The sequence below is a fragment of the Canis lupus genome, chromosome 32, assembly GCF_011100685.1.
Source record: "Canis lupus familiaris isolate Mischka breed German Shepherd chromosome 32, alternate assembly UU_Cfam_GSD_1.0, whole genome shotgun sequence".
In the NCBI taxonomy this organism is placed as follows: domain Eukaryota; kingdom Metazoa; phylum Chordata; class Mammalia; order Carnivora; family Canidae; genus Canis; species Canis lupus.
The window spans coordinates 34,522,580-34,533,828 of NC_049253.1; the positions used below are offsets into that span (position 1 = coordinate 34,522,580).

The window sequence follows — 11,249 nt, forward strand, 5'->3', positions numbered from 1 at the left end:
TGACTCTACGTTTGTATGTGTCTGTGTATGTCTCTTACAGTGTATGGCACTGTAAGAAGATGTGGCTCCTGGGTTCTTAGACGTGTTGGTTGAGCAGAAGCTGCATTGACTTCAACCACTAGGGGGCAGCCCGGCACAGAAAGTGTAGGGCAAGTGGATGGTACTTGTCTGGTTTAAGGGATGCGAAGATTCTGGGGGCCTCAGGCTACAAGGAAGGAGTCTTCAAAAAGCAAACAATCAAAAAAATAACCTCTGCAATTAACCCTGTGAAAGAAGTTAAACATATATGCAAATATTGCCACATTTCTCTGAAATTCGTGTGGCTAGCTAGAGAAAATAGATGACTGTATTTAGATACTCACCCCCTACACCCATGATGGAAGAAGAAGGAATCAGCTGTTAGTTAAACCGAGAGCAGGGTACCAACAACAGGAAGAATTTTCTTTCATTTTTTTTTTTTTTTAAGATTTTATTTATTTATTCATGAGAGACACACACAGAGAGAGGCACAGACAGGCAGAGGGAGAAGCAGGCTCCATGCAGGCAGCCTGATGCGGGACTCGATCCTAGGACTCCAGAATCACGCCCTGGGCCAAGGGCAGGCGCTAAACTGCTGAGCCACCCAGGTGCCCACAGGAAGAAAGTTTAAAATAAAATTTTACTCCTTTGGACACTTAAAAGCATGTAGAAACATTTGAGCTAGGTTTATATGCCAATTCCATCATTTCCAAGTTTTGTGACACTGGGCAGTTGGTTTAATTTTCTAAGCTTCAGTTTGTTCCTCTGAGAAACGGGGTTAATGGTAATAGTTACCTCATGGAGGGTCTGTGCGCTTACATGGAATAATGCGTAAGAAGAGATTAACTCAGCCCCCAGAAATGTAGGCTTTGTGATTAAGGTGATCTCACATTTCATTGTGGGGAATACATTTTGCCCTTCCAAAGTCTGATAAATTCCAGAACCAGGAGCCTACGGAAGATATAGGCAGAAACCAATGGGCCCAGCAGGAGAAGGAAGGAGAGGTGATACCGCAAGCTCTATGGCCAACATCATTCTCAGCTTCCAGGGAGGGGGGGGGGAGGCGCCTCCAGCAAGCTGTCATGCTCTTGGAAGGGCACTGAAGCCAAAGCTGGTTGGTTGGCTGTGTCCCCCAGGCTCCTTGCAGAGAATGGGCAGGCTGGGAGCACAGTGCAGAGGCAGCCAGAGGGAGCCATGGCAGCTGATTCTACTCCTCATCCCGTTGCCTTTATAATGTTCTACTGGAAAAAAAAAATCTATTTAGTTTTTCTGCCTATTTTTAGATTGGATAGTTTGTTGGTTTTGCCACTGAATTGTAGGAATTCTTTATAAATTTTGGATATTAACCCTATACAGGATACATGGTTTGCAAATATTCTCTCCCATTCTATAGTTGCCTTTTTATGTTGTTAATTGTTTTCTTTTGCAGTGCAGAAAATGTTGGAGTTTGATGTAGAGGTGAGATAAGCCAGACAGAGAAAGACAAATACTGTATGATATCCCTTATATGTTGAATTTTAAAAACCTCAAAAAACAGAGAATGGGATAATCATTTCCAAAGGCTAGGGGAGTGGGAGAGATATAATTTAAGGGTTCATACTTGCAACCAGTAAATAAATCCTAGAGACCTAATCCATACAGTGATTATGGACAAAACCATATTCTAAACATTAAGCTTGCTAAGAGACTAGATCTTAATTTTTCCCACCACTGGAAGAAATAATTACGTGATGATGTGATGATGGGGGTGTTAGCTATCTCTGCAATGGTAACTGATCGCAATATAAATGTAACAAATCAATATGCTGCTCACTTTGCATTTACACAACACTTTGTTGATTTTATCACAGTTTTTTAAAAAAGGAAAAAAAAAAAACCGTTCTGCTGAGCTTGAAGCTTCAATGACAAGAAAGTGGAGAGCAGGCCTCTGAGCAAGAAAGCCCTTGCCTCCTGCCCGTTTTTATTCCTACATCTCTTGGGACTCTCCTTCCTAGCTCCTCTCTCTCTTGCTACTTTAAGTCTTACTTTGAAGCTTTTCAAACTTTTCATTCTGCTGACAAGCTTCTCTTATCTATTTATTCATTCATCCAACAAATATTTATGGAGCGCTTTCTGTATGCCACATATCAGGAGTGCATCAGAGAATGGAGGTCAGACCTTGTTCTTTTTTAAAAAAAATTTTAAAAGATTTTATTTATTTATTCATGAGAGACGCAGAGAGAGAGGCAGAGACACAGGCAGAGGGAGAAGCAGGCTCCCTGCAGGAGTCCGATGTGGAACTCGAACCTGGGACTCTGGGATCATGCCCTGAGCCGAAGGCAGCCGCTCAACCACTGAGCTACCCAGACGTCCCCAGAACCTCGTTCTAATGAAACATACTTGCTAGTGGTTACATCGCAGGTAAAGGCGAAGCTAGGGGCATCAGATGGGGCTGTCAAGGAAGGCTTCTCTGAGAAGGCAACATTAATGCCAACACCTGAATGATGAACACAAGCTACCTGCATGCAGGTCACAGCACTCCAGGCTCGTTCAGAGCCCCCAAAGCGGGCTTGCCGCATTTGGGTGATGGGAAATAGGGCCCATGGGGGTGGGGCGGGGGGAGACAAGAGATGACCTCAGATGCTGGCTCATCATGTCAGGCTTTAGAGGCCAGGATGATAAGTTTGAATTTGCTTCTAAAGCAAAAGACTGCCCACTCCTTTTATGCCTTAAGAAAATGTTTCCTCTTTCAATGTCATACAAAGTGTCTTATGCTTTCTATCTATTTTGCACTTTAGGATTCTTCTCTGAAGGCCCTATTAAATAAGCTTCCTTTTTCTCCTTGCTGTGTTTAATCCTTGCAAGAGGCAGGACTACGGATGGATGGGTGGAGCCCCTGCTCTGCAGTTGGATCATGTGGGTCAGGAGCACTCTGATGTCAGCTTGGCCGGGCTGAAGTTTCCCTGCGTGTGGTGGACTCCTGGGCTCCCATTCTGAGCACAAGGAAACATTAGAAAGCAAGGGCCTTCTGTAAAAATAAAGCAAAGTCACATACTTTCTCTGTTACCAGTAAGATTTCTTTCCAAAACAATTAAATTAAATATTTTTTATTAGTTGAGCAGTACTAATAGCTAACACAGGGGCGTGAGAGGGAGAGAGAGGGAAACATCTGAGTTTCCTGGCATCTGGAGCCATAGCAAATGACTTGCTCAAATCTCAAGTGGCTACATTTTTCTTTTATAAGGTGCATAAGGTCACTTTTCCCTTATTAATAATGTATTATGTGACCTGGGAGGGGGAAGCTTTTCAGAGTCTCTGTTAATAAACTCAGCCCCTAGTCACTTTGGTCCCAGGTCCCTCCTTCCCCCCCAAGTGTGGTGCTGGTCACTTTAGTCCAGATTCAAGGCAGGGGCTGCAGGTTATGCAAAGTTATTGGTCACTGGGCATAAAAGCCTCCCATTCTAGCAAAAAGAGAATTCTTATAGCCAAGTATCTTATCTTGCAAAAGACTAGGTTTATCTTTCCTTTCATTCATTTAACTCATATTCATTGAGTGCTTACCGTATGACACGTACTGAATGAACAAAGGTAGATAAACATATTTTCTGTCTTTGGGAAACTTCCAGTCTTGCAGGGACTTCAGTCTTCAGGGACTAAGCGTCTCCTACAGACGCAGATGGGTGGTTGAGTGCTATTGTAAGGACACTGGTAATAACACTGGGCCCCAGTGTTGGGTATCCATAGAGGGGTGGGGTCTGTAGCAAACTGCAGAGTACTTAGTTTAACAGAGAAGATGCTACTCTCTTTAGCATACAGTTGCTGTGTAATGAAGGCCCAATGTTGCCGAATCTTTAACCTGCGCAAGTGGGAAATCCATATTGTTACATGAAATATACTATTTTAAAAATGCAGGCAATTAATTCAAGTTTCTGCGAGGAACAAACAAAAACGATTTTAATTAGTTGCTTATATTAAAAATTAGTATAGTTTACATAAAAACATGGATTTCCTACCTATATCTATATACATAATTCAGATTGTTGTCAGGACCAAATAAAACATATCTATGTATATATGTATAGATATAGACTGATATAAAGATATATATTTTATATATTTTTAAATTATATATGCCTTTTAAAATATACCTTTATATCAATATCGATATCTATAGCTATATAGTAAATTTAACCATTGAGCTTCTAGTTGCATCCTCTGAGAGGAATAATTTTTTTCTTGATATACATACATATATATATTTATTTTAGAGGAATAAAATTTAATATCATAGCCTAATTCAATGAAAGCACACTCTGATTCATCTTTGATTTATTGACTGTTTATATGAACTTGCAGGACCAGATGAAAAGCACAGGGCAGGTTGTGGCAAAGCAAGAAAAGAACAGCTAAATAGACAAATTCAGTAAGAAGCACGTAGGAAGCATCTCTAGTGTGAAAATGCATAAGGAGAAAAAAAAATCCCGTTTACTTCAGTCATTATATGCATGAGATCGTCACAAATATGCAGCTCCATAGCATGGTCTTACCTTCTCTCTATAGAAATGGCCTAGAAAGATGACCGGCTCCTGTAAGGCAGGAATGATATGCATTTAGTAAACTAGATAGATTTATGAATCAAAGAAATGTAGCCAAAATCATTGGGACCTCCCTCCAGGCCACCTCCTGAGTGAATAATGATATTAGACAGTTGCTTTCACTGTAGTCTAGAGCATCTTTATCAGAAGTCATTAACTGCCTGGCAATTTCCTCACCTCCTAAAGAGAGTGGACCTAGTGACTAGCATCTGAAGAGTCATCTGGGCAGCACTGGGCTGCCTTGGATATGAGGCAAAGCAACTCAAACAACATAGGCAAGTACAGAACCAGCACCTATGTAATCACTGGCAATTTCCAGGATAGCCCTTCCCGAAGAGCAGTCTCAAACACAACCTAAAAGAGCATAGCCCAGATGGCTCCCCTGCTTATAAAATAAAAACACGAAAACCTGGGAGAGATGGTATCAAAGTAGTCTGTGAAGCGGTCTCTTAATGGAACCAAAGATGTCCCTAAAGTTTTCACACGTCGACTATTGCACGGTGGCCTGGGCTCCTCTGGATTGGCCAGTAGTGTCAGGACGGTACACATCTGGAAATAACATCACCAGTGCTCCAAAAGTTAATTCTTTCAATGATAAGGAGCTGCTTTCTTCATAAATGATGAAATAGTACAGGTTTCTCAGGCAGACTTCACCTCCAAGAAAGATAAGGAGTTCCCTTGTATAATCCAAAATAACAAAACAGGCCGAAAATAATCATAAAGAACGAGTTGGAAATTCCCATATGTCAAAGTCCTTAGTCTGATCTATTTTGATTAAGCCAGAGGAGCACAGATGTGAGATCTGACATGTGACGAGTGTGTTCTGCTCATATCGTCTTGGGTCCTCTATCACTTTCATGTAACCAGGGATCCCTGGGTGGCGCAGCGGTTTGGTGCCTGCCTTTGGCCCAGGGCGCGATCCTGGAGACCCGGGATCGAATCCCACATCAGGCTCCCGGTGCATGGAGCCTGCTTCTCCCTCTGCCTGTGTCTCTGCCTCTCTCTCTCTCTCTCTGTGACTATCATAAATAAATTAAAAAAAAAATCAGTCACCTTCATGTAACCAGCCCGATTTAAAATGGCCAATACCTGCTCTTGGGCTGCTAGATCCCACATTGTCTAATGGAATGGCTGTGAACTCATGACCCCTTCAGGGCATCCTTACTTAATTACTAATTAATTCAAAGGTGGGAATAGAAATATCTCAGCTCTCTTACCACTTGGCAGGATAATTCTGACACATATGTCTTTATGCCTTTCCCAGAGTCTCTCAGTTGGATTAAACTCTGGTTTCCCATTGAGGTGGCTGGCTTAATTACGCACCTCTGTTCCCTGTCTTGCTTCTCCTACCTCATCTATCCCCCAACCTCACAAAGAAACTGTGTGCATTCAGCCTGCATCTCAGGGTATGCTTCTCAGAGGAACCCAACTGATACACACCCCTAGTGAAATAACATCCCTCTCCTTATCATCCCTTTCCCATTTTTATGGGAAAGAAGCACGTTTTCTCACAAGAGAGGGGTACCCCAGGTCAGAGTCTGGTGAAGTTTCCTGTCAGCTGTCACCTTACTTTCTTGCACCTTCTATTGTGTTCTGCTCTGCTTGCAGTGTGGGAGGAATTCAAATTTAGACCCGGACCACTTAATACTGCCCCTTCCCATCTAATGAAGCGTGGTGGTTGTGGATATCACAAAAAACTCTCAGCTAAGGAACATAATGTTAAAATAAGAGGTTCCGAGGTGACACAGAAATCAAATTTTGGTCTGCTTAAAAAAATTGGGGGTGTTTAATAAAAATACATTCCCAGGCTCAAGCCTCAGAAATTCTGATTCAGAGAGTCTAGGGTGAAATCCAAGCATTTGCATTATTAATAAGTGTAGCAGTTTTAAAACACGGCCCTGAAAAAAAAAAAATAAAACACGGCCCTGGGTTTTTGGACACATCTTGCATCGAGAGCTTCGCTCTATGTCCACTGTTTGACTCAGCAGTCACCCCTCGACCAGTAGAATACGGTGAAAGCCATGCTGTGCAGTTTTCTGGACCAGGCACTTAAGAAACCAGTAGCTTTCACGTCCTGTCTCTTGGGACGCTTATTGTGGAAACCAAGCCACTGTGCTGTAAGGAAGCCAAGCAGCTGCTAGAGAGGCCTTTTAAAGGTGTTGCAGCCAAAAGCTGCAGCTGAGGCCCAGTCCACGCCCAGCCACCAGCCAGTGAGTACACGTGAGTGAGCCAGTCTCCTGAAGATTCCAGTTCCTCGGTGTGGGTCACCTACTGACATCTCATGGAGCAGAGATGAACCAAGCCTGCTGTGTCCGGTCCAAACTGATGAATGACGGTTGTTTTTTAAGTCACTGTTTGGGGGTGGTTTGCTAAATGGCAATACTAACTGAAACAGTACATTCTCCAGGTGACTCGTAAGTAAAAAGGTTCATGTACTTTCAAAAATATTTCTTCTGATAACCAGGTATGTACAAAGATGATGCGAAAGTGGACGGGGTAAAAACTGTTAAAGAAAATAAGGTGTTTGGTAACATCCCATCTGAGGTCTTGCAGTCACACTTTGCAGCAATTTCTACTTTGCATTTTGCTGCCTTCCTGGGGCTCCAGTGGGAAAGGCAGTAAGTGAAGTGGACCGGTTTTAATACGAAAGAGGCAGCTGCTACTTTGCTCGAGCTAACGGCTGCCAGGAGGGAATACGTGGGGTGCCAGACACCCTGATATTTCAAGAGGCTCCTGGAGTGAGACTTGTCATGTAGACTCTCCTGATATTAACTGTGTGTGGCAAAATAGACACTTTTGCATCCACGTTTCAACATTAACACTTCTGAAGTCATGGTCTGGTGTCAGATTTGATAAAGTCGAGGCACTTCATGTTTTACAATCGCCTTCATTAAAATAGTTCCTAAGATTTCCAGCAGTTTATCTAATATGTGTGTAAAATGTGCGTTCTTATTTTTATTTTAGTTTTGCAGATGGTTTTCTATAAAGTACGTTTTTTAATAAGTCCCTGTGTGAATGATTTTAAAAAACTACAGAATAAGGTACAAATGTAGTGTATTTAATAAACTATCAACTAAAACAAAAAAATTTAAATTTAAAAATTTTAAATTAAAAAATTTTAAAATATATTGTAAATGTCAAGCGGGACATGTCTGTGGGCTGGCCTTATAGCCTGTCAGGTTCTGTGTTCTGACTTAGTTAATTTTAGGGGTGTGGGGAGTGTGGGAGGACACGAAGGGAGGGCCAAGCAAGGAATTTTTAAAGATGATTGGCATCAAAAGCCTATCCATGAGGTTTTTTTTTTTTTAATACTATCCCAGTTAAGAAGGAGGAATAAGGAGCAATATAAAACTTGAAGAAAAAGAGATTTCATTTTAGTTTTAAAGAGGGAAGTGTCTCTCTGTGTAGAAAATAATCAACCATGCAATGAACAACGTGTCTTGCCCAGAGCCCAGAGACCAGGGCCTAGAGCATCATGCTCTAAGGAAAGGGAACTGGAAAGGGAACTCAATAGGAGAGATCTGTGATGCTCAGATAAGCCAATTTACAGAGACCTACCTTAGAGGCTTTCTGATGAATGGCCATCTTGAATTTTAAGTTCATCCTTAGGCTCAAAAACAGAAGCTACTGCAATTCACAATCCACTCTTCTCTTTGAATATGATTCCATTGGTGAGTAGTCATGAATCCTCCCACTCAGACATAATCACAACTCTCTAAGACTTTAGCTCCAAAAATGTTAATTAAAACAATATATTAAAATTAGGGGTGCAAAAAAATGGACAAGGGACAGAGAAATGCAAAGTTTTGCTAGATGAATATAGATCGACAGGGATCCGTTGAGGAAGAAGAATTCAATGCAGATGTCCTGTGTGCAGTTAGGTCTCTAGATCTCTGTTGTTGCTTTATTAGGAAGGAAGGCCATTTACAAGCTGGGAAATAGTTCAGGGAATTGATCTGAAGTTTCTCATAATATGATATATACCTTTCCATTAGGAAGCTACAAATGAGGGCAGAATGCGTAAGAGTGCATAAGAGTATTTACAGTTAGGATTTCCATTGAAGGTGACAAAACAAAAACCAGTTCTAATTGGTCTAAAGTAAATAGAGAAATATTTGCTCATGGAACCTACCAGTCCAGCGATAGGACTGGTATAGCTCTCTCTAGGGCCTCCCATGATGTTATCAGGACTCAATTACCCTTCTCTCTTGGCTCTGACTAGACTCCAGCCCAGAAACCCCAGGTTTGGGTCTAGGGGAAAAGAAAGTATCTCATTTTGGTGCCTGAAGCCCCAGTCTGAGTCACACGCCAGCTCTTGAGCCAAACGTGTGGCCATGGAAAATGAACACTCTGATTGGTTGGCACTGGAGCAGGTCACAGGATCCCACATGGGTGATTTTCTGTTTTGTTTTCCCCAGTCCTTTTTATCTCTGCTTCTTGCTTGTCTTCTTTTGTGGACCATCTGCTGTTAAACCAGTGTGTTTTTGTTCTTTAATATATCACATTTTTTCAATTTTAGATTGTCCGGCTGATTTTTTGGTGAGGATTCACCCAAAGGCACGCACAAGTATGTTTAAAGAAGCAGCATTATTTGTAATGTGAAGCAGCATTATTTGTAAGCAGCTGGTGAAACCAGAACCAAAATAAATTCTATGAAAAGCAAATGGATAAATACACTGTGTTATATTTATAGAGTGGGATACCACATAGGATAAAATTAATGAACTCCAACTATATCCAACCCTCATGAGTATAAGTTGAAAACAAAATTAAGACAAAGAAGTTAGATGTAAAATAATGGGTGATTACACTTGTATAAAGTCCAAAGACAGACTACATTACAGTAGCTATAGTTTATTATTTGGGTAGTAAAAGTATAAATAAAAGCAAAGAAATAATTACTAACAAAGCCAGTATATGTACTTTTGGGTAGATGCATTCTATTTTGCAATAAAATATAAGATAAAAGAAAGATAACCATAGGTTTTGGCAAACTCAGGGGGAGATAAGCAGTTTTCCTCTGTATTTGACCTTTATAGTCATCTTCTCCTGCTGCCTTTTTAAAATACCATCACAAACTGTCCACAGTGATGACCTGAACTTCTGTCCTAGAAAAGTGGTAAATAACATTATCCCCAGAGGTTCTCTGTTAAACTCTATGTTATCTAGTGAGTTAGAAAAGAAGTAAGCGTGTACTCTCTAAAGTTACATCACCTGTCTCTATCATCAGTATGATAGGTTGGTTGTATGTTCCAAGAGCAAACATGAGATAAACGTCAGTTGCAGGAAAAATGGAAATAAGTGACATGAGACTGTACCCTGAGAGTTCAAACTATAAAATCCAATAATGAACTAAACTTGCAAATTTCCACCAAATAATAGTTAAGATTTATTTAGTATTTTATTAAGGCTAATGTGCCAAAAACCTTACAAGCATAATCTTCACAACAACCCCACAAATTAAATGGGATTATTTTCTCTTTTCAGGTTCTTGAACTTTTTATTTACATATTTAAAAAATGTGCATTCCAATAGTTAAAAAAATAATTTGAACAACAACAACAACAAATGACACTCCGGTTAAATTGCATTTGATAGCCCGCAGGACACCTTAGAGCAGCTTGGTTCTTACTCTAGATTTCCCTGTTGTTCCACCCAGCTTTTTCCCTCACCTACTTGCAAGTTCTTTTCCTTCCCTGCCAGCCAGATGGGCAGATGGGAGAGGCAGGTGTGGCCTTCCATGTCAGTGGTCCTCAATTCTTTGGTGTGAAAAGTGGCAGCACAGTCATTTAAGCTCGATCCAACCCCTTTGTATCCTACAAAGTCAAACAGCTAAAAGAAGAAAAATAAGAAGGCAATGCTTGTGGAATGTACAGTGCATACCGGCGGCGCATGCCTCACTAGGATGTGTCTGCTTGCTTCTCCTGTTCTATTGTTTCTTTTGAAGGCAGTGGATTTTTTTGCTTGTGTTGCTGTCTTCTTCAATTTTGACTTACCCGATTTCTCAATCTCAGCTATATAGGGTTTGTCAGACATGGTTGCAGGGGAACAAGGCGAGGAACTCAAATGAGCAAAGTACCTTCTGTGCAGTGGCCCCAACTGACTGCCTAAATGGGATTATTTTCTTAATATTGCAATGGAGGAATGATGTTTAGGGCATTTCCAATCAAGCCCTCCAGGTCATCTGGCCAGGGAGTGGCAGAACTAAGATTCAAAATGAGATCATCAGGCTCTCCTGCTCCTGTTCTGAACTCCCACACCTTAACTCTGTACTACAGAGGTACAGTGGCTCCCAGACCTGAGCAAGTCTGGAGGGTTCCATTGTACACGGTGTTATTTAGCAACAGAAAGTGGAAAATCAGTTTAACTTGGGAGAGCAAATTCAGGCACTTTTCAGGGAGAGGAAGTCCTACTGAAAGATTCTGATTTTCATGGTCCCATTGGTTTAAGGCTATTTCTACACTGAGGCTGAATGTATCAGGTTTTCTTAGCCTTATAATATTAAACATTTTAATCATGCTAATAATCTCTTCTCTTTTGAATTCTTGGTTAGCAAGCAGCTTTCTGATTATAACTTGGCTTTCCAAAAAAGAACTCCTTAGAATTTGTAGTCTGTGCCAATTTAAGTATTCGTGTGTGTGTGTGTGTGTGTGTGTG

At 41.1% G+C, this 11,249-nt stretch overlaps 1 pseudogene; it reads right to left on the reverse strand.

The window, feature by feature from the left end:
- Positions 1 to 10,492: 10,492 nt before the first annotated feature.
- On the reverse strand, positions 10,493 to 10,631 carry LOC119877793 (annotated as a pseudogene).
- Positions 10,632 to 11,249: the final 618 nt, after the last annotated feature.